The following is a 25,284-nucleotide window of genomic DNA, read 5'->3' on the forward strand; positions in this document are numbered from 1 at the left end:
CACAGTTGTTAATATGCTGTGGTGGCGTGGTAGTGGAGCTAAGTCGATCCATGTCGCGATCTCCAGCATGGGAGGTTAGAGAAAGGCTAGGTACCCTTGACGGACTGGGCGAGGGGTGTTGCGTGGGTGGAGGGTTGTGCACGTATTTTTTAAGATAGGTGAAGAAGTCAGCGAATTTAGTGAGGTCTCTGGGAGAAGCTTGTATATGGATGATGCAGTTTTTGTAGAGAGTGATGGTGAGGTTGGCATGTAGGTTTGCGAATGGAATGATCGTGAGTTTGCTGCCGTATGGAATGTTTCTGGCTTCAAGTACCTTAAGGAGGTTCGAGAAGGCTTTACGCCAAAGGGACGTTTTTCTGGAATAGAAGATGAGGTCATTGATGACTGTACCCTTGTCTGCGCTGAAACGCAGGTCGGAGACCAGGGTCTCAGGGTGCCTTTATAGGATTGAGTGTTTGAAAGATTTCTTGGCGGTTTTGGGGAGCTTAGGAGGATAGTCAAAAGTGTAGTAGTTGTCGCCCATGGGGGTCAGGCGGGGCCCTGCCATGATAGATGGGGAGGGGAGAACTCCCGCCAAGGAGGTCTGTTAAGGTTTGTGAGATATAGGGGTAGCAACCTCAATACGTCTGTCCTATGTGATAGGTCACTCAGAGGATGTGTTATGACTTAAATGGACCGCAGAAATATAGATGCAAAACGGAGTAAATCAGAATGAAAATCAGAATAGAATTAAGCCATCCAATGATCAATGGATATTCTCCCCGTTTGTATTAGCGGGCCCTCTAGTGATGAGGTCCAGAATCCATAAGCCATAAGGAGAGCGGAAGCTTCGGACTATCTAAATAATGTATGTAGCGTTATTTCCAGTGCCTTTTTGGATTAAATAAACGTAGGATGGAGTCAGGCGCAGGAAATTTTGTTAAAGGTTGAGAAATAAGCCATTCCAAGATGGCTGCTAGCTTATCCAGTGATAGTATGGCTCCGGAGAGTAGTCCTATTACTCTTTCCATGAATCATATCTCTCCGAATGTAGCCCTATGTCACTGTCCATCGATTTAAGTTGTGGTGTTCCTCTCAAGGGAGTAGTCCTATAGCTCTTTCCATTGTAATACCTCTCTGGTGAAAGTCCTATGTCGCTGTTCAAGGATGTATGTGGAGTCCTAAGTCTTGTCTCTTGGTAGTTGGTTAGGAGTAGGTAGTCCTTTATCTATTTGATTATATGTGTCAGCCATTTTGGGGATCTGCCATATGCGCTTCTTGCAACACAACCTGCCACAAACCCTGTCCAACGCCATCCGGGGAGCCGTGCTGCCACAAACCCTGTCCAACTCCATCCAGAAAGCTATGCTGCCACAAACCCTGTCCAACGCCATCAGGCGAACCGTGCTGCCACAAACCCTGTCCAACGTCATCTGGCGAGCTGTGCTGCCACAAACCCTTTCCAACGCCATCCGGCAAACCGTGGATGAGGGACCAGGACCAAGACAACCCTGCGGATCAGTAGGTCTCGAATCCAGCACCCAGTTGCAAATCACGATTGGCTGAGTCCACACAAGTGGACGCACGGAGAGGAGTAAGAGGAGTATGCGGCTCAGTCCAGTTGAAAGGAGGGACACAGTCACAGAGGTGACCGAACACGTGGTGCCACTGAACCTGAACTACGCAGGCCAGTGGGTCCACCAACCTATGCCGACGACACTCCGTGAATGGCCAATGCTGTCCGCTGTCTCCGGCCTACACTGCTCTCGGCCTAGGCTGTGCTCGAGTAGGCCACAGATTTGGAACTGAACTTTGAGTGTGCTAAGGCTGAATACACATCATTGCACGCAAGGGGAGCCCTAAGAGGATCTGGAACTGAACTTCGAGTGTTCTAAGGCTGAATACACATCATTGCATGCAAGAGGAGGCCTAAGAGGATGTTGCCTTGCATTTTGGCGGAGAGAAAAGGATCATCATCAGAGAGGTGTTCGTACACTACGTACAACTGCCCTGGTGTCACTAGCGCTGTGCACCGTGAGGCAAAGACTCATGGCTGTGGGCCACTGCTGACCGCTACCTATGGCCTACACTGTGGTCCAGAAGGTCTCAGGGTCATGATTCAGCAAAGGAGGAGTCCATATCAGTGTACCAGCATCATCGCAGTCTGCATTCCTACTCAGCCCCGGTGCCACTAAGTCTCTTCCCCGACATTCATGGACACTCTCTTGTCGAACAGTGGTGGCATCTGAGCCTATAGACTAGGGGGCAGTTTTCACCCCCAAGTAGCTGATACGGAATTGGTGGTGGCAACGGGCTGTCGCATTCCACTCCTCCATTTGCTGCTTATGGATAAAATCAAACCTTTCAGCATCTTGACCTGGAGAACACCTTCCACTGTCCCCCGAAACATTCCAAAACATACACCTCAGACAAAGATGGTTACCCACACAGGTCACAAGGCCCATCTGACTGCACTGCAAGTCACCGTTCCGTGGCTGGGCGCCTGTGCCGGCCACAATGCATCCGGGGCCACTATTTCTGTGCTGGTCAATTCCTGGTCCCCTTCTCCAGAGACATATGCTGGGCCCTGAGGTGTGGGCCTTGGGCTCATCAACGCCATGACTCTGTGGCCTTGCGCTGTAACAGCCTCCGGGCCCACATGCATCCCACCAGGGCTCATACACCAAAGCGAGTTCAGACCAGCTCGGACAACAGATTACCGCAGGAGGCACACACCACCACTGCAAGTACCACCTTCAAACGCCATCTGCCAGAGTTGAAGTGGTGGTCCTGACAGACTTTGTGGTTGCTCAGGCCTGTCGTGGCTGCCATCATCGGCCTGTTACCCTGCTCAGCACTCCAGGTGCCAGTGCACCGCAGGCCATTGTCCGTAGCTGATTGTGTTTTGTGCTGTGGAGTGGTTACGCAAGTATGTCGCCTCAAACAGTGTGGGGGGCCTGAGATGTTGATTGTGAGGATGATGCAGTTTTGACACACGCCACTGTATCTGTATCAGGAATATATTGTAGGGACACAATCCAAGACTTTTTCTTCACAAGAGCGCTCTCATATCTAGTGTCGAAAGCCCAGTGCACTGCGACTCATGGATACTTCTGTTTGCGTGTTGGCTGTCATCTGGACTTGATCCAGATCACCCCATGTTGCTCATCAGTTGACTCTGAATTGCATGTGTTTGCATTGCACTGGTGTCCAATGTCCAAGTGGTTGCCAACACCAGACATTCAGTGCGGAATGACTTACACTCACCCCAAATACATCCAGCACAGGCATCTCTGTACATGTGGCCGTGCCAATAAAAGGGACGGGGCATGTGCCTGTAATTAGTTCCACATGATCTCTGCATGTGTCACTGTGGTCTTGTACTATGCATGTGGTCCCTGGGCCCAACGACTTTACATTGTGCAGTGTACCACGGATGCAGACATGTCACCGGAGGCAGCGGGTTGGAGCATGGACATGTAGCTTAGTCGTCACCCATTCAATTAATAAGGGAAGTGGTCAAGGCCGTCGTACGCACAGCCAACATGGGTGTGTGATTGCTAATTTCACGCCCCTGAGCATGGTTCTGTGCTGTGCATGTGCATCTGCATGTCTCTCTATGGCAGCGTGGGTCTCCTTAGTGGGGTCTGGGTGGGCCCTGTAGGGTATTAGACCCCTAGGTATGTGTCCTGGTTTGCATTCCATGGGTTTGGTCCCCTCCGACACCTGTTGTGCCGCCTTCTTTTGATGTGCTGACACATGCCATTGGGGTGCCATGTGTGGGAGGGTGAAGTGTTATAAGCCAGCTGTGCCTGTGGGTGCTTATTGACGTGTGGTCTGTTTCAGGCTCAGTGTTCTCCTCTGAGTCTCTTGGCTGTCTGGGTCCTGGTGGGGGGTTGCGTGGGATGTCCATGGGCGGTTGTAGGGTGACGGTGTTGACGGTGTGGTGGTCCTCTCCAGCAACACTAATGCATTATATTATGTGCTCTGCTGCAGGTGTTGTGTGCCCCTCTGCGATGTGTAGGGGAGGTGCGTGTTGCCTTTGTGTTGGCATATATGTTGGCACATTGTGCTAGTTTACATACAGACTGTATGGCGGTGTACATTGTGTCTGTTTAGGGGGTGCTGGATTCCTCTGCTTGTAGGTCAGTTGCTGGTAGTGTTCTGTCACGTTCGTGATGCTGGTCTTGTTTTTCTGAGGTCTGCACCCTGTCTTCCTCTCCCTTTTCTCCATGGCCTTCCCCGACCCTGTTGTTCCTTGCTGGTAGTCTGTGGGGGTTGTGGGGTTCTAGGTGGCCTCGGCGCTGGGTCAGGGTGCATCTATCTTGCTACATGCTTTGGCTTGTCTATGGTGTGTTTTTCCCAGGGTTTTTAAGGTACATTATCCTGGCAGATGCGTGTGATTGTACTGCAGTTGGCCTCAATGCATGTTTTTTTGCGTTTGCGTATCGCATTTTTGCGGCGTGACATTTGCCCCGTTTTCTGGTGTCTATCGCTTGCTACTGCTGTGTTGTGAATTCCAGGTTGCCACAGGGTTATTTTCCGTGATAGGCTGCGATAGTGAAAGTTCTGTTACGCTACTCTTGCAGTAGATATCACACGTGAATATACCCCCAAGTTTCAAAAAGCAAGAACTGTATTTAACAATGGTGTCCAGAATACATGTTCCTAGTAAGACACGTCAAAACACAAGGGCAAATATGCAAATCTGGGTTAATGTCAATTAGCATGCAAGCACACAGTTTTATTTTCCATGTGGGGAAATTTTAGTTCTCCTTGTGGAAAGCTTTTCAGCCACACCCCACCACATCTGGGCAGTCACGTAATGAAACTTGAGGGGGCCCCCTCGCAAAGTGCCTGGAGGAGTCCCCCACCCAGTCAAGAGCTCTCAGGCCCACCGATCACACTATCATAAAGCTAGGTTTATAGCGTGAGAATACATTTACTATCTTAAGTCCACATATAAATATGGTATAATGGTAATCAACATGTTGCTCATATTGTTTTGGTAGGTTGATTTTTTTCCCTACTGATTCTTACATGCAACTGGCTTACAGTCACGCAGATAGGTACCAACATTGGCTCACAACTGCAGGATTAACATAACTATGTAAAAGAATGATTTATACCTTTACTCTCTAGTAACTGAGGTTGGAGTCATCAAAGTTATTAAAAGCTATGGGCATATTTGTAGAGTGAGCTTTCTACTCACCTGTGACTGAAGAAGAAAATCCTGCAGTTTCGACAGACTTTGAAGACTTATTCGTTTTAGATTGTTGAAGATGACATTGTCTAACAGTTGGAAGTGTTTTGAAAAACATGGCTTGGCAGTTCGGGCTGGACTGTTCCCATGAAGCACAGAGTCAAACTGATTTGCATATGGCCATGTCTGAACTGGGGTGGCGGAGTGAGCTAAAGAATGGTGATGAATTAAACCCATATCAGTTGACTGGGGGTGAGTGTTTGATTTGCTCAGACGCTCCGTCCATCATCCCCTTTTGTATCGATTTCTCCAAAAGACAGCATTCCCTAGAAGCCTTGACCTTATAGCATATGCCAAGAATCCAGCTTGCTGGAAAATCTTCAGGATTTGACTTGCTTTCAAGTTACATGCAAGGGTTTGTAGCAGCCTGTATTCTTTTCCTGCCAAAGGCTTCAGTTCCTAGAACTGGGGGTGAGTGTTTGATTTGCTCAGACGCTCCGTCCATCATCCCCTTTTGTATCGCTTTGTTCGCCCTAAGTTGGCAGGGTATGCTCAGCCGTGAGTCCCTTGCTCACTTTGCCACTGGATTCAAGATAGCCTGGCTGATGAGGGTTATGAACCCGAAACCTGTCCCAGGATGCTTGTTTCCAGTCAAGGAAAGACATGGCTTGGCAGTTCGGGCTGGACTGTTCCCATGAAGCACAGGGTCAGACTGATTTGCATATGGCCATATCTGAACTGGGGTGGCGGAGTGAGCTAAAGAATGGGGATGGATTAAACCCAGATCAGTTGACTGGGGGTGAGTGTTTAATTTGCTCAGACGCTCCTGCCATCATCCCCTTTTGTATCGCTTTGTCCGCCCTAAGTTGGCAGGGTATGCTTAGAAGTGAGTCCCTTGCTCACTTTGCCACTGGATTCAAGATAGCCTGCTGATGAGGGTTATGAACCCGAAACCGGTCCCAGGATGTTTGTTTCCGGTCCAGGGAAGACATGGCTTGGCAGTTCGGGCAGGACTGTTCCTATGAGGCACAGGGTCAGACTGATTTGCATATGGCCATGTCTGAACTGGGGGGGGCGGAGTGAGCTAAAGAATGGTGATGGATTAAACCCATATCAGTTGACTGGGGGTGAGTGTTTGATTTGCTCAGACGCTCCGTCCATCATCCCCTTTTGTATCGATTTCTCCAAAAGACAGCATTCCCTAGAAGCCTTGACCTTAAGGCATATGCCAAGAATCCAGCTTCCTGGAAAATCTTTAGGATTTGACTTGCTTTCAAGATACATGCAAGGGTTTGTAGCAGCCTGTATTCTTTTCCTGCCAAAGGCTTCAGTTCCTAGAATTCTCTAATCACTCCTTTGTCTCCACCATTAATGCCAAATTATGGGTGGAGGAATCAACACATGTGTGGTTGTCAGGTGCTAGCTTGATGATATCTGAGGCCAATGATCATTAGTGAGCTCTTTGTAAGCCTTTGTTTGCTTCATTCCATGGTTGGTCGTTCTAGCAGTGTTCGTGTTTCACTGGCCCTCTGTTTCCACAGATTCCTTATTCCTGACTCTTGAGCTATAGTAATCCTTGTATTCTGAATCTTTACTGCTAGCAGTGTAGCCTTGTTTCCAGAGCTAGCAGTGTTCTACGGTGCTTCCCTTATTCTTGAGCTAGTGCTATTCAGTACTCCCTGTTTCACTGAACTATTTTTTCTTTTCTAGTTTTCGTTTTTGCAGACTTTGCCTTCCTGTCCCAGCTTCCTTAGTTCACAGTGGCCAGTGTTATTGTGTTCCTTTCCCCTCTTTCTTAGTCCCAAGTGTTTCCTTTTCTATCCCTGCTGCTTTATCTCTCAGCTCCCTAATTGGCTTGCTTTCTTCCAAACATTGCATATGTTTTCCATGTTATCCTGTGAAGCACTGCTTCACTCTAGCTTCTTGTCATTTATGGCTGCTTATTTAGTTCTTCAACTGTGTGTGTTCCAGTTTGATCGCCAATGTTCATAGTCACAGCTGAAGTTGCCTTTCCACTATGAGTGTTGTCTTTATGGAACTGTTATACCCTAACCATAGGTATCAACTTCACATGCCCTACCATGACACATTTTCCTGCATATTGCAGTCAATATCAGTAACAGCAGATGTGGATGAGATATTTATCGAACTTCAGTCTTAACGTATTGAGGTACCAAATGCTTTGCATCACATCTTCTTTTCTGTTAATGGTAGTATCTCAATGTCTCCATGACTTGCACAATTATGGAGTTAGTTATTCTGAATTATGAATTAACTTGTAGTTCCTATTCCTTAGGAACGTAGGGCCTAATTACGAGTACGGCGGTCCTGGGACCACCATACCCATGGATGGAGGACCGACTGCCGCCAGCTCATCAGGCCATGCCTTCAGTTTTTGGGGGCACCTAAGGTCCCCCACTACATATCCCTGCACCATGTGGCAGGCACAGCATGGTGCCTGCCACGTAGTGCAGGGATATGTGTGACATCTATGTTTTTTACTGCGGTGTGTGCTGCAGTCCACATCAACCACTGCAATACAAAATATGGACATTGTGACCACTGTGGTGGTCGTCACATCCTAATTTGGGTGGCGGGACCGCCGCCTTGCAGACGGCCGGTCCCGTTTCCGAATGGAAGGCAGCGGACGTAAGTCCTTAGTCTTAACTAAGTGCATTTGGGGATATCAGAAATTCTAGATTGGCCAGTGCTCTACCATGTATTATATCCCTGAGTACAGTTTTTAATGTATCCATAACTCTCTCCATGTTGCTGAAAAAACGTACAGTAAGTTCCAACAATATAATGGAAATGCTCTTTACATGGCAGCTGAAGGTATCCATCTTAATGGCCACTCAAAGTCCATTAGTCTTTCCTCCAACCATCTTCCCTACATGCATCTCTACAAATCATTATCTTGTGATTCTAATCACCTACCTGACAGGAAGTTGGTATTCAGACAAAATATATAAAAAAAATAATGAGAGGCAAGCATATTGAGTAGTAAATATTGTGATGCACAAATAATATGTGCAAAAATATCATTGACAAGAATATTAATTTTAAGGGTAACCAATATTGATGTTAAAAATATTAATGTTGTTGATAAAAATTTTAAAATGTTGTTATTATTTACAAAAATAGTGTTAATAATATCATTTTTACATTATTGTTTTATTTATTTTAGCATACATTTTAATTGCATATGTTGTAATTGTTTGTGTAATTATTGCTAATGTTGTTTAATATAGTTTGTTAATTTTTAGTTGTCTTTCAAATTTAATTTAATAGTTTATTGTATTGGTATATTGAGTGCCTTAGTGGGTTGTGGAGTTATAGGGTAATGGGTGTGAAGGAAATTAATTAAATTAATAAATGTTAAATAATAATAATTATATAATTGATAATGAATGATGTAAATATGTTATTTTTTAAGTTACATATTAGGTGAAGGTTGGTGCGTTTGTAGGGTTAAAGAGTGGGAAGTTTGTAAAATATAATTATTGTAAAATTAGTTAATTACTTTTAATTGTTTAATTGATAATTAAATATGTACAATGTGTAATTATAATTTTTAAGATGCATTTTAGGTGTGTACTGTTTAGTTTGTAGAGGTTTAGGGTAGGAAGGTATTTAAGTGATAGTGAATGTAAAAATTGTTCTTTATTTTCTAAAAAGTGTGTTATTTATAATAGTATGTGACAATTGTGTTACTCTTTTTAATTGTAAATTACATTATATTTGTTTGTTGTTATGATTGTTGGAATATAGTGTGGTGTTTTAATGATATCAATAATATTTGTTTTAATTTAAATAATGCAATGAATAAGTAATTTGTATTTTTAAAATCTTTTTATATATATATTTACATATTCATCTTTCTTTTTATTTAATGTAATTGTTAAAATATTTTATTTGTTTGTAGTGAACTACTGTTCCTCTACTGTTGCATAGACTTGAGTGGGAATAGAAAATGTTTCTCCTATGCAATCCAATGATTTCTCTACTGTTGCATAGGCTAGAGTGAGAATACTAAACTTTACTGCTCCTGAGCCCAACCCTTTCCCTACTGTTGCACAGACTGGAGTGGGAATAGTAAATTTTACCCTAATCAATCCCGCACTTCCCTACTGTTGCACTGTCTCGAGCGGGAATAGTAATTTGTACCCCTCCTAAATCCAACACTTTCCTTACTGTTGCAGCAATTGGAATGGGAATAATACATTATTAACCCTCTGTAATCTATCTTTTGCTCTACTGTTGCACTGACTGGAGTGGGAATATTAAATTGTTACCCCGTCTGAGTCCAACCCTTTGCCTACTGTTGCACCAGCTGGAGTGGGGACAGTACATTTTACCCCTCTAGACAATCCAACACTTTCCCTACTGTTGCACTGACTGGAGTGGGAATAGTAAATTGTTACCCCTTCTGAGTCCAACCCTTTGCCTACTGTTGCACCAGCTGGAGTGGAGACAGTACGTTTTACCCCTCCGCAATCCAACACTTTCCCTCCTGTTGCACTGACTGGAGCGGGAATAGCAATTTGCACCGCTCCTGATTTTAACGCATTCCGTACTTCTGCACATATTGGAATGGGAATAGTACATTTTACCCTTCCTGAGTCTAACGCTTTTCCTACTGTTGCTGAGTTGGGAGTGGGAATAGTATGTGTATTATTCCTAAAATGTTAAAGTTTTGTTTAACAAAAAGGTCCACCACCTACGGTACCAGAAACTTCAGAATCGGAAGTAACACCTGATGAAGATTCTTTTGAGGAAGGATTGGGGGCTCCTACTTCCTCCCATTTTTACGAGGAATTCAAAGTCATGAGAAAACAACAACTAGAAGGTGGCAGAGGGAAACTCCCAGAACGAAGAGTGGCACGAGGAAGACGAGGAGGGGGGGTTGGGGCCAGAAATGTAGTAAGCTCACCCCCAGTGACCGGAACAAAAAGACCTTCAACAAAAGGAATTAAAATGGATAGATGATTTGACTATCATTAATTTGACTACTAAAACCTTGACGACAGAAGAAGAAACCATATTAAAACTAGGTCTCTCCTTTTTCCCCCAGAGAAAATTTGAATTCGCTCAGACTCGTATAGACTTATTCAAGTTTGTGAGAAAATTAAAACTACATACATTTTTCAAACTGAAACCTGCTCCAGCTAAACCAAGTACTAAAAAAGTTCAACAAGAAACCACAGAAGGCCTTCTGTGTAAAGATCTCTGTGGTATTATCACTATGGAAGAACTACGAACAGAAAGTATGGGAGAAGAGTGTTTGAATATTACTAACACACAGATGGTTTCAGCTATGGACGTCCAATTAAAAGGAGGAATCACCTCTTTCAAACCAGCATCTGTTTTCATGCCTCCAACTATGACTGATGGTATAGATATTTTTTCCGAGGCAGTGATCAAAGACTTAATCAAACTAAGAAATGATGTACAGTATCATAAGAATGGTACTACTAACTTTAATCGACAACAACAGATGGCCTTTAAAAAACTTTGTGATGACTCCTCCCTGGTATGTAAACCTTCTGATAAGGGGGGAAATATTGTACTCATGACGCAATCACAATATGAAAAAGAAGCATATAGACAATTAAGTGACACCACTTGCTATCTCAAAATCACTAATTCGGACTACCAAAACAGCATTAGAGACTATCATGATATTATCACCAAGTGGTACAATAAAGACATGCTGAACAGTGACGAATTTCTATTTCCACGTTGTATGAACCCCATTACACCGACTTTCTATCACCTTCCGAAGGTGCATAAAGACAATGTAAATCCTCCAGGACGTCCCATTGTAGCTTCCCTGGGTGGGCTCACAGAACATCTCTCAATGTATATTGATTCTTTTTGTTTCCCATTTGTAATTGCATTGAAATCCTATCTTAAAGATACCACTCATTTTTTGAATCTGATAGGTGAGTTTGTTTGGAAATCAGGATACTGTATGATGGTGATGGATATCACCAGTCTATACACTAGTATCAGGCACACTGATGGTTTGCAAGCTATACAGAGTTTTCTACAAATGAGAGACATTGAATACTTTGAGCACAATAAGATGCTCATGGAATTCTTAACCTTCAGCCTCAATAACAACATATTTGTCTTTAATGGACAACAGTCAGGTGTAGCCATGGGTTCCTGTTCCTCCCCCAGCTACGCTAATCTATGTGTTGGCTGGTGGGAGGAACAGATAGCCTGGAACAACAGCAATGCAATTTGGAACCAAAGGATCAAAGCATGGTATCGTTATATTGACGATTTGTTTATTATTTTTGAGGGATCTGTAGAGGAAGCAGCTATATATGTGGATGTATTGAATGACAACAATGTAAATCTCAAATTTAGTGGGGAAATAAGCGATTCTATGGTAATCTATCTGGACCTCACCATATTTGTGGAAGAAGGGCAATTGCATACCAAACTTTTTCGAAAAACTACGGCAGGTAATTGCACATTACACGCCACTAGCAATCATCCAAAAAAACTCATTAAAAGTATCCCTTATGGGGAACTTTTAAGACTTAAAAGGAATAGTTCCACAGTAAAGGAATTTGATGAATCAGCCAAAATCTGCCTAGACAGGTTCAAGGTCCGGGGTTATAAAGAGGGGGTGCTTAAACAAGCTCTCAATAAAGTTAGCAAGTGACCCAGATCTGAACTGTTGAAACCTAAAGAAACTAAGGTGCTGAATCAGGGTACCTTTAGATTAATTACTACCTACTCTTAAAATTCAGAACAAGTCAGAAAAATTCTAAAAAAGAATTGGAACATCTTACTAACGGATAATACCATCAGAGAAGATTTATCTTCTAATCCGTTAGTTACCTATCGGAAAGCTAGAGCCTTAAAGGATGATCTAGTACACAGTCATCATATGGTTAAAACTAATGTATCTAGTAAAATACCTCTTACTGGTTTTTTCCCATGTGGTCGATGTAAGGCCTGTAAAATCAGCAAAAGGACCCTCACATATATCATTCCTGGTCTGAAATTTCCTAAGAATATAACAAAGTTTTTGACATGCACAACACCTTATGCTATCTATTGTTTGGTATGTCCCTGTGGGTTAAGATACGTTGGGAGCACCATCAATCCTGTAAAATTACGTATACTAGAGCACATGCGTGCAATTAATAACATTGATGAATCCTATCCCGTGGCAAGACACTTTAACAATTTGCATGGACACAACAGGGATCTGTTGGCCTATTTTTGTTTGGATAGTGTGCCACCCCTTCCACGAGGCGGAGACCGTTTACAAAAACTGCGGCGACTAGAGTCACGCTAAATCATAGATTTGCAGAGTAAGAGTCCTTTTGGGCTCAACACACATGAAGAATTAGCAGTCCATTTGGGGTATTATTATTCTATATGGGGATAAACTGTATTTTGTATTGTAGCATGCTGTTAAAATTTGCTATCGTTTTTTGCTCTTTTTATTGATTCTTTGCTTCTTGAACTGATATTTTAACAATACAATGTATTTCTTTCACAGTATGAATTGTTATGGTTCAGCCCATCTGTGGGCAATATGATTGCATAGGGATCTATGCCCATCCAGGGCTTTAATGAAGTTGTGGTAATTTTTCTAATATAGAAATATGGCTATGAGGAAAGAGTATTTAATTGTACTTTCTCTACCCCACTTTGAACAAGCATGATAATTGAAATGTAATTTTCTTTTTGTTTTTCATGTTAGAATAGTACTTCCATGATGGCGCTATTTTAGCTATCGGACATTCCTTTCTCTGTGTTCATGCCATGTTTACTGTGACGAAAGCACTGTGGTTTAAATGCAATGGCGGCGCGTTCTCACTTGCAATTGACAAAGGCTCATCGCCGAAACGCGTCTTGTCTGTGCTGGTTTGCCAAATAAAGGATTGTTGGCTTTATACCCCCCTGCGAGTGCTGTTTCTGTTTCACAGCAAAATGTGAGAGGATTGTGGCAGCGAGAATTTGTTCGGTGGGCACCCCCCCCCCCCCGCCTGGGAGAGCACCCGCTTGCGAGTGCAGCAGGCTGGTGTATGTTTGGAGCAACTATATATATATATATATATATATATATATATATATATATATATATATATATATATATATATATATATATATATATATATATATATATATATAACATTAATATATATATTTTTTTATTTGTAAAGTTTACAAAGTTTGGGGAAATTATAATATAAATTACAATTCTTATTTTAATAATAGTTTATGCCATTATATATTTTTAAAATTATTTAAATATATTTATTTAATGATGTTACTGTGAAATATTAATATATTTAATGTTAATTATATGCATGCTAAAAACTATATTTTTGTCTTCGATATTAGTGTATAACAATATTTTTTCCAAATAATTTTGTAATTGAAATTATAAGTATTGGATAATTATATTTTTGGGTTAGATATTTTAACTCAATATTTATTTACCACTATATTTGTGGTTTCGATACATTTTCTCACAGAACCCAAGAAGTCTAATATCCCCTTTCAGATTTAGGGTAAGCCCTTTGCGAGCAGTGAGATTGTGTTCCTAGAGAAAAGCTCTATACTACACCACGCTCAGCCTCAAATGTTTGACTTTGGAAGTGCTTTGATGGACATGAACCTAGGAAGATAAAAAGGATTTTAATTATGGACACAATAAAATATTCATATTAGAAAGAACTCTTAGAGACATTGGAGAATGTCTTCTTCATAACTTTAATAGAAGTAACATGCATAATTACAGAGACAAACTAATTACAAACTAGCAAGACATATAACTGGGAACACATATAAATTTGTTTAGACATCTTTTATTGAGCAGAATCTGAGAAGATATAAACATCAGCATATGAATACAGTATCCAACAAAATAGTAGCTCAATTTCTCGGCTGATACTTTTTCATAAAGTGCCACAGTCCCTCGCAATAAACAATCATACAAGTTCCTGAAATTTGACCTCAGTCGTTTTGAACCCCAGATGTTATTTTGGCTCTAATATGTTTATAAAACCACGCCCTAAAAAGTAGTACTTTCCTTTAAAGGATGCCACCACCTCCTTTACCTTTAAAGGGAAAAATCAAACAAAATAAAGTGCTCTGGTGCTTTAGCATGCTGCACAATCCCCAAAATGCATAGCTCTACATTAAAATGTATACAATGTAATTGAAAAGATTAATAAAAAACACCAATGAAGGATACACTCCAACATCGAATCTCGATTCAGCAGCAAAATAAAGTGCTATCGTGCATTAACATGAGAGACAAACCCGTAAATTTAACAGCTTCACATTAAAGTGTTTTAAAGGCAAATTGTGAAATTTGTTACAGGAAACAAAAAATAATAAAGCACATTAGTGTTACTAGACAAGAGACCAAACTCATCAGCAAAATATAGGGCCTTATTAGGATGGTGGTTGGTCAGATAACTAACCGCTATTGTATTGGACAGACGACCATTCAATAATGAGTCAAGGACCCACCCGCCCAATTTGAATAAGACCGCAAGCACAGCAGTTGGAAAATGATTTTTACTACGCCGGCATGTGCTGCAGCCCTTCTGCTGGCGACAGTGGTAATGAAGCACTTTGTGCACATCCATGCACCATGTGCCAGGCACCAGTTGGATGGATGCGTATGGGGACACATATACATGTGCCCCCCAGGCCACTTATCAGTGGCCCACAGGGGGTGGGGGGCCTGGTTGGATCCCCCAAGCTCAGTTTGTCCCTTTCCGACAGCCTTTTTATGGTGGTCGGACTGCCATGAAAAGGCTGTCGGAAAGGGACATCCTAATACCTATGGTGGTGCCTGCGCAGGCACCGCCTCCATTGTAGGGATAGGATTCTGACTGCTGCCTCATCGGTATCATGGATCTTTCCCCCTGAACTCTGTGCTCCGATGGCCGGTGTTGTAATCTGGCAGCTGGACCTATAGTCTGGATGTTGGGTGTACCACCACCATTGGCCTGTCAGTAGTGGTCCGCCCAACATCGTAATGAAGCCCTAAGTGTTCCACTCCGTAAACATAAGAAACAATCCTGTAAATTTAAGAGCTCCACATTACCACTCCCACGTAATCTGTAGGTCGCAGCATACCCTGTTCCGCAGAAGAATGGGATGAACCCTATGATGAAGCATGCCACCAAGGGACAACCCTGGTGGATGAGTGCTATAGAAGAAAACCAAGAGTTTTCTCCCTATCCTGTGGATGCTAGAATTAAAAGTACGAACAGGCTATTTTGTTTTGCTTTCCGAAGCAATCTATCTCTAACCGTCAGCAGGAAGCAGAGTTATCTTTACTCATTGTGACATGCTGCAGTAATTAATGAGGTAGCTAATGCCAGGGGGGGTGGGGGGTGGCTAGCAATCCAGCATGGCAGACGCGAGCAGCTAGAGCTCATTCTTCAATCCCTCGGTTCTCCTGAAAGATCCTGCATCCCGGGCCATCCGTTTTGAATAATGTAGGGGTGTACTAGTAACCAACTGTGGTCACTGCTAGTGACCCCAAAAACCTGTGTGAGCTTAATAACCAGCAGAAACAACTTCATAGACCTACGGCGTTCAGGCCCAGTGTTCGAGCACGTACAATCATGGGCGTAGGAAGTGTGGGGGACGCGGGGGAAAAGGGTCGGGGGGCAAAGGGACAAAAGAATTTCCCCTCTCTCTCTCCTGTCTGTGGCAGGGCCATTAGCACGTGAAAGCGCTACCTAATGGCCCTGCACTTGACCTGCCAGGAGTCACAGAGGCCACCCGCCCTCTGCCGTTTGTTATGCTGCAGGAAGGCTCGGAGGCCATTTCTGTCTCTGTCTCGCTCCTGCTTAGGTTCTGATTTCAAGAGCTCTTATGTACTCTCTCTTGTATCTCCTTTTCTTTATTTGTTTCTCTGTGAAATGGATCCAAAATAGGCGGACACTTTGGCTGGATATTTCCTCATTTACTGACCGTTTTATAATTCCAAAGAAAAACCTCGGGACGGAGAGAAAAAAAATGAAATACCTAAATTAAGCAATACAGAGTGGTCAGCAGACAGGCCAGATTGTTATTTACATCCACACATATTAGAACCACTGTACAGAGTTTGCCAGTGTAAGCTCTTTCTTTTTTTCTTCTTTCTTTGAACAACATTGCTTTCCCAAAGTGGGGAAGTGAACCATTCCTAAAGGGACTGCAATACCTGGTTGATGGGTGAAGTGGAAATGTTTAATACCATTGTTTTCAACTGTTTTAATTATTTTAGCTTATAAAATGTGTACTGCATCCCTATGTTCGGGGATGTGATTTTTTTTTTTTTAAGGAAACTACTTACATTTTGAAAGGATATAAGCAATGGGCATTGAAACGGGTCCCTTCCTGGTCCTGCAGCCATGTCCTGAATTTTTCAGGAAAAATCACTTCAATTTCTGAATAACGAGTTTAAAACTGTTAAGCTAACCATGTTGTTCCTGAATACATTTCACATGATTTGCTTATTCTTGCATTCCTTATGAGTGTTTGCTTTTTTCAGGGTGTTCTTCATTTTTTTTCAGGCAGCATTTTACTGTTGTCTAGTGCATAATTTGAATTTAGTTGCAGCACAAATGACTTGTAGCTGAAGGCAGTGCAAGTTTCACTCAGCGGGGCACTATGGTGTTCAGTGTGGGAGAGGATGTGGCACTCTGGCAAGAGCTGCTGAATTTGGAACTGGCGCACCATTTTCAGCCTTCATGACCAGTCCACCAGACCGCACTCCTGACCGAGCTCATTCCGATGCTACACCTTAGAAGGACTGATAGACCTTAGAAGCCCTGGTGTCTTAGCGCCCGCAGGTGGACCCTAACGGTGGCAAGTGGGAGTTAACCTTGAAGGCCTGTCCACCACAATCCATACTGCAGTTCACCTCCAGTCTTGCGAGCAGGCATATGAAGAAGCACACCCTAGATTGACAATGACTGTCACGGAGGTCACAAGACCCTTGTGGCCAGTCCACTGCATCCATTGGTACCTCCATTGGCCTTTTTCAGCAGTAGTGGTGCAACTTACCAGGAGTTGGCAATGTAGGATTTGCATGCACACCAAACTTAGGGGGTGATTATAATGGCGGTGGAACCGCCACATCACCCCGTCAGTGGTGGTCCCACTGCCATCGGTGACTGCATTTACACCAACCATATTACAATGGAGGTGGTTCCCTGTTGGTCAGAAAGACCTACCGCCACACACCCGACTGGCTCCTTGAGCCCACCAGTGCGGCGGAGGGGCTTGTGGTTCCTACAATGCTGGTGGTACCTACCAGGCACCACAGTAAGGATTACGATACCCCTTACCCACCAGCCTATCCATGGCAGTTCACCCACCATGAAATTTTGGTGGAAAGGGACATTGGAGGCCCATAGCGGGCCCCTTTCCCCCAGCCTCCAGACATGGGTCCTGGGAAGCATCTAGGAAGCCCCCCTACATATCACTGCACCATGTGGCAGGCACCGCATTGTGCCTGCCATGTAGTGCAGTGATATATGTAACATGTCAGTTTTTACATTGCGGCAGATGATGCAGCCAGCAGCACCTGCTGCAATGTAAAAGATAGGCACGGCGAACGCCATAGTGACGATCACATTATAATGCCTATCGTGGGGCCACCACCTTGAAGGCCAGCGGTCCCATTCCCCGATTCGATGGCGGACGGACTGAAGTCCGCCTGCCTTCGTACTGAGCCCCTAAGTTTGCAAACTTCATGGTCTCTGCTTCATGCACAAACACTTTTAACGTGTGCAGCCTTCTTTCAGGCCACTGGAGTTATGCAGCAATGGAGGCCAAAATTGTGTTGCAGTGTTGACTAAATGATGCAACAATAAAAAGGCTGCATTGTGATGCGGTGCATTTTATGATACTTTATTATTTTAACATATTTATACATCCTAACAGCCTCTGCAAAGCTTTTGCCTCATTAGTACCTGTGTAACACACAAATGCAGCAGAGGGAAAGGTGACCAGTCAACCTTTGCAAAGGGCTCTGCACTTCACAGAACATATGACACATTTCTTTTAGTAATTTTTGATCCGTTTGAGCTACAAAAAATTTTGGGTCAAATTGTTAGATTATGCAGCAGATGATGTATTATGTGACAAATATGATACAGACATAGTTAAGTTAAAAACATTTTTCCACTTAACTTAATTTTGCCCCAACATTGTAGTTGATCAATGTATAAGTTCCCCAAACCCAAAAGTCGAGTTTGGGCACAATTTGCATTTTAAAAGCAGTCCTACAACACAGGGCTACTTTTAAAGTGACCTCAGGCTTCAGCAGTGCACACATGCAAACACAGAAAGGGCTGCTGGCCTCTAAACTGCCATGCCCTATTATATTCTAGGGACTTAAAGGTAGTTCTAATCTCCCTGCCCTATTATGAACTAGGGCCTTATAGGAGAGGTCATTCCAATCATAGGGTTACCCTAATCCATAGTGCACCCTAGTGTATGTAGGTGTTTCCCAGTATCTTTAAGTGTCTCTTTCATAAAAACACTGGCCCTGCGCCTGTTCAGGCAGAGGCCAGGGTCAGTGAGGTTCCGTGATTCTGAACCTGTTCAATAAAGGTCGTCGTATCAAGATGATTTTGTTATCAGCGGACCGCAAAAGACGAGTGCGGTATGTGCGATTGATGGATACCCTGCATATTCAGGGATTTCGTTTGCACCTCCGGTTTCCATTTTGTGCTCGGCAGCCATTTTGTGGTTGCCCTCACATAGGCCGATGACTACGGCCGAACGAGTCTTTGGGACACTTACACCTTGAGTTGACTTCTGTGTGACCTGAACGAACTGACTTCATTGCCCGAAGCTGACCTTGTTGAGCCAGTTCCTTGTTAGGCAGCTGGTCAGATAGAGATCAAAGAACAGGACATTGCTGAGTTGATGGTACACGCACACGCCCTTCTATCTTGCTTCGCATCTGTTTCTGTTCCTTCTTTTATGGCCTATTACAGTTTGGGTTGAGGTTCTCTTATTATTGGTTTGTCCGGCCTGCGCGAGCAAGAATGTTGGATTTTGCTTTGTCATTTATGGTGGGCTGGACAACTGAAAGTGGGCTTGTTGTTATGCGATATCTTTTGAAATGTCACTGTGTGATTGGACAGTTCGTAAGTAATTGATGCTAGTCAGGAAAGTGATTTTTAGCATAAAAGACGATGTCTCGCAATACGAAAATTGTACAGTCTCTGACGAACCACCCGTGTTGTGCTTCGTAGACCTCTGTTCCTGGTTGCAGCCAATAAACTTGGTCTTTGACGTCACCGAGAAGTATCCTGTGTCTCTGTATTCTAAGACAGGTGAACCCGAAGACTTTGGGCGTGCCCCTGGCGCTGCTGGGTTCTAAAATCCAGTTCTTCAGTTGTCACCCAATGTGGGGTGACTTTAGTGGTACCGGTCCAAGCCTGAAGAACGTGAGGAGCTTTGTGTGAAAATTCTGGAGGAAGGCCTGCCACTTCATCGACCCCTGTATGTCGTCGTGGTATGAAAGTCTTTGCTGCGAGGTTCCCCACTTTCCGACGGGCAACGAAGGACTGCTGCCCTGACTGTCGCCCTGTCTTGGAGCCGTTTGATGATTTGTAGAGCGAGACGATAGACGGGTCTTCTGGCGACGTCATCGATATTTCAGTCAAGTATGAGTGGAGCGTCTCCCAGTCCTTAGTTTTGTTTTGGGTTTCCCCTTGGGATCTTTGATTTGGGACTTGCAAGCTCCAAAGCCGAGGGACTTGTGTATTCACAAGGCTATCGTATTCGGTATTCCCTTGAAGTTTGAAGCTAGACTAGTGAGCGAAGATGCCTGGTCTTAGCAGACTTTGAAAGATATTTTGTTGTGGTTGTAATAGGGATTCCTGATTGGAGGATTCGTGTCCGGTGCCTCCGATTGGAACTCCGATCTATGAGCTCTATTTAAAACATGGCGTGGGCCCTATCACGTATAATGAAGTATGGATTAGATATACTAGGAAGGATGGTGTCCTAAAGTGGCCCCAATATGGTAGTTTTGACACGGAGAGTTTAGATAATTTAAAAGTTAAACATTTCAAGAAGAAAGCCCGGCCGGCGATGTTTGACTCATTCCGCCTCTGGCGAAAGGAAGCCAAACAGAAAGAAATTAAGTTAGCGAAAAGAAATAAAAGAGAGAAAGGTATTTCGATAATGCAAGCTGCTATACAGTTTAAAGATAACGAAGAAGAACAAGCGAGTGAGCAGTTGCACAGGCAACGTAAAATGGCGATTGATAAGTGTTATCCAGCTTTGCCACCTCCTCAGCAAGGTGCAACGAGGGACCTTGAGAAAGATCCTTTGATGTCACCTTTGTTGAGTTCGCCACCCCCTTATGTGCAGAGTGCTACAGCACCTCCACAACCTTTAGTTGTGCAACCTCCGGTTGCTTTGCCTCCTGTTGTTCTACAACTGCCAGCTCCTCTTCAGTTGGCTCCTATTACTTTGGCGCAGCCTTCTAAAGGGCCGCCGACTTTGCTACCTGTTCCGTCTCCAACTCCTACAACTTTGTCTCCTGTACTTGCTACTTCGTCTGCTACTGTTCCTACGTAGGTTTCCTCTCAGTCTGCCTTGTCCCCTGTTCTTCTGTCAACTTCTCCTTCTGTTCGACAGAGAATGACTGATACTGTTACTGGTCTCTTTTCTCCTCTCTTTGGGTCATTGGGTATGACCCCTGTTTCAGCGCGTACACAGTTGCGTAGCTAACTGCCTGGTCCCGATGAGCGGGAAGTATTGGATCATTTAGCACATAAATGGCTTACTATTCCTTTAAGATATGATTTAGAGTCTGTTATGGATGTCTTCCGTCAATGGGAAGCACCGAAGCAGAGATATGTTTTCGAGAAGATGTGTACTTTCTTTTGTGAAGAATGGCAACATGGTGATTTGGGACAGACTCCGCCTGAGTTGTCCCGTGTACAGTCCGAGTTTGCGAAGGGAACTATAGTTGGTTTCGACGTTGAAAGAGCAGTTGCGACATTGTTGTCGTTTAGGAGTGAGTCTCCTTCTCAGCCGTGGTTTGAGCCTGATCCTTCTGTTAGGAGAAAAGTGCGACAATATCCAATGAGAGAGGTTCCTCCGGTGTGGAAAGATGCAGTTCAGGGCGATGCCGTTGCGGGTATTGCAGCCGTACCGGCTCATTTTCAGTGTGTTTGGGTACATGTTCCATGGAAGTGAGCTGAAGTTTTGGCCCTTAAGCAGACTTTGCCTGATCCACGTAAAAATCCTGCAGGGTACTATAAGGAATTATCACAGACTGCAGATTCATGTATTATGAATTTAGCCGATATAGACATGTTGTTTGGGAATGTAGTTCCACAGCCTTTATGGGGACTGATTCGTCATACGGATCATGCGCAAGAGTTAGGTGATACATGGAATAATATTGGTGCTGCAGATGACCGACAAGTTGGTGGTGCTAAACCTGAGCCTTTAGTTGCAGAACTCCCTGGTAGGATTATTAACTACATGAAGACGTTGATGCCTGCTATGCGAGTAAACTGGGACAAATTGTCTGCCTGTAAGCAGAAGAAAGACGAAAGTGTGTCTGATTTCTTCACTAGGTTTGAAGAAACGTTTATCGACCATAGTGGTCAGGACATGAGTACGGAAGGTGGTCAACGGTTGTTTGTTGATAAGTTTGTGCATAATTTGCTTCCAGATTTGTGCACTAAGTTGAAGGATTCTGAGAGTTCTTGGGCTGTTTCTTCGTCAGCACAGATATTGGCTACTGCACAGTATTAGGAGAATAGGGATAAGGATGAGAAAGATAGAGCCGGCAAGAAGACTAAAGAGTTAAAGACGAATGTTCTTTTGAAGCAAGGGTATCCGCCTCGTAATAATCAGCGCAATTATCAGCAACCTCAGCAGTATCAGAGAAACTCGCAAAGGTTCGAGTCTTCTCAACAGCGTTTTCCTGTAGGCTCTAATCAACTGTATATTCAGGGATTTTGTTCGAACCTCCGTTTTCCATTTTGTGCTCGGCAGCCATTTTGTGGTTGCCCTCACATAGGCCGATGACTACGGCCGAACGAGTCTTTGGATGTATGTGGGTGGAAGTTGCACTCGATTATTCAAAAGTAAATCTGATCAAACGCTTACGTGTGCTATGTTGTATTAATGCCTGCTAAGCATTATGTATATCAATGAAAGTGGCCTAACCCCAAATTTGGCAGCTAGGGCTACAACATGCATCAACTTAGAAGGAATTTTTCAAAATCATTAGAACAATATTTCTCTTTTCATCAACACATTTAATATGTTATTTTCTTCACATATTATACTTTTTCATATTTAAGTACATGAATCCATGATACATTTTCATAAACAACAATTCTGCCAGTCATTACAATTCTTAAGAACCCAATGCATTTCGAGACTCACAACGATCCCTTCATCAGGGGTACCTGTTTTACAAAGAAAATCAAGGAAACAATTTTAAGCTATGCCATATATGAGCATATGTATAAATCAATACAACATCAACATTAGAAAATCAGTACGTCATTAAAACACTCAATATGTTATTCATTCCAAATTCGGTCATCACACAACATGAGATTAGTATTTGACAACTATATTTGCATTTGTATATTGATTGGATCACTATTACGAAATACCTATTGTACTACTAATTCTTCCAGAAATCAAGAGTCAACTATTACCCAATCCGCAAACGATATTGTCAAATTTTCTAAACTAAACAACTGGACTAATACACATTCCCAATTCGCTTACCTGAATTGCGAAAAAGATAAAAACTGCCGGCGAATACAAAATTATTGGATATTCAATACTTCCGCGATAGTGATAATTCGATGTATCTAAAAATACCAGATTATAATTCTCGCCTGGTATCAACTTTTTCTTCACGATAAGTGATAGTGTAATCTAAAAAAGAGACCAAGAGTGCATCCTAATTTTAGCAACCGAAGTGTGAAAAAAATACCGATATCGCCAACATAGAGGTGAAAAATGATAATACATCTCACCTGCTTTAACAGCGTAAACTCACACGAATAGCGAGAGCAGGGTTCCCCGACATAGCACTCTATAAAGTAAAAAGAATGCATACCATTTAGGCGGTTGCCAAATTAAACTACCTGAATCTCTTCCGTCACACCAAGTGACTACGACACTCACCGAAAAACCACTGCCCGGTCGCTAGTTTGCCATTTCTTCCTCAAGCTCCGGAGGGGATTGACTTCCGTATTACAGACGGCTTATTTATCGCGAGATAACGTAACTGAGATGCAAGAACACTGAAAACGGACTACTTCGAATTACCACGCTAAACATAAGTAACGGACTCAAGAATCAGGCAGACTCTCCAATAAACATAGATAACGGGCTCAAAAATCAAGTAAATTTTCCGCCAGTAATCGAAGCGCTAGATAGACTACATCTATGAGTTATTACGTGAGAACCTCATCCTATCTTCTACTTAATATGTTGGAATATGGAAAACTCCATTAAGAGTAAGAAAACAAAACATTCAAATAAATACATTTAACCACTAGATGACAACTAGTCAGGAGAAGTGTGGCTCAGGGTTAGAGGCGGCAGACCCGGAAGCTGAGATCGGCCCTGGACCAGGGTTCAATTCCCTGCCCCGACGGGGGTTGGGCTCAATAATTCCACGGACTCGATAATTCTCGCTCCGGTGCCTACTCGACTCACGGGTTCACACTCTGCGACTCTGGGCAATAGCTTGCTTAATCTCCACAACGGCCCCTCGCGGCGGGATGCCTGGCTTTCACCTTGTGGATACCCTGCCGGGGTATCTAACAGGGGAATACCAGGACGGGTTCCCTAAGCAAGCGCATAGATGCCTGCGATGTGGGCGATTTGCGCTATATAAATACATGTACATTTACATTTAACTGAGTTGATGTCATGTATATTGTGTTCACTATAATTAAAGTTTTTTCTTTGCATGGTAAATAGCATAAATGCACTCATATGGTTAAATGTATTTATTTGAATGTTTTGTTTTCTTACTTTTGTTTTATGTATTATGGCCTCGTGTGCACTCTTAATGGAGTTTTCAATATTCCAACATATAAAGTAGAAGATAGGACAGTGCACTGAGGAGATCGACGATCACTAGTGGCTCAATGTCCCCCAGGCTTGACGATCTGGATGATCCACAACCGCCTGATGTCACTCCACAGACAGCTGATGGCATTAACTGATCACTCACAAGCTCCACGAATGGAGAGAGGAGCTGTGCATGCAAGTACTGACCACACTGCCATGCCCCACTGGGATATTTACTTGCTTATATGAACACCCTTAGATATTAATGTCTCAGAAGTGCGCATATACACACTGCATATAGCTCCAGGTATAACAATACACATGTCTCACATGCACCCATAAACCCTTATCAGCCGGGATGGCTGACTGTGGCACTCTGACAACAGAGGGAAAACTGTACCCTAAACAGCCACATCACACACATACCCTTACCAGAAACCATACTGGAATAGATATTGCCATAGTTGGACACCCCAGTTTGGGCGAACGTCACTGCTGAGTTCGCCCCCATCTGTTATGCATGTTATTGTTCAAGCTTATGTTTTTTATTTTTAGCAGTATTGTCCCAGACCACATACATGCAGCACATGAAACCTCATGCCCCGCTTGCCATGAGCACCCCTAAAATTGATGTGACACTCAGATATGACACAAGTTAAAGTAGTCACACGGAACGTGCGAGGAAGGCGCACACCTACACGTAGATTCATAATTTTTTCATATCTGCAGCAGGAAACACACATGACATGCGTAGAACTAGAGCGCTTGCGTAGTAGGTGGAGGGGCTTATGGTACCACTTACTCAGCTCACTCATGTGGCATACTAATATGGATAAAAGCTAAAGTTCCGTTCAAATGCGATGGAGAAATGGTTGATGCTGAGGGCAGGTATGCATTTTTGAGGGGTCATTTGAATGGCCAAATTTCGCTGATAGGCTCCATATACACCCCGAATGTAGAACAGGCCTACTTTCTTGTTTGTCCAACAGAGGCGCTCGCCAAATGGAGTGGAATACCATGGCTGC

The sequence above is a fragment of the Lissotriton vulgaris genome, chromosome 5 (genome assembly GCF_964263255.1).
Source record: "Lissotriton vulgaris chromosome 5, aLisVul1.2, whole genome shotgun sequence".
NCBI classification, from domain to species: domain Eukaryota; kingdom Metazoa; phylum Chordata; class Amphibia; order Caudata; family Salamandridae; genus Lissotriton; species Lissotriton vulgaris.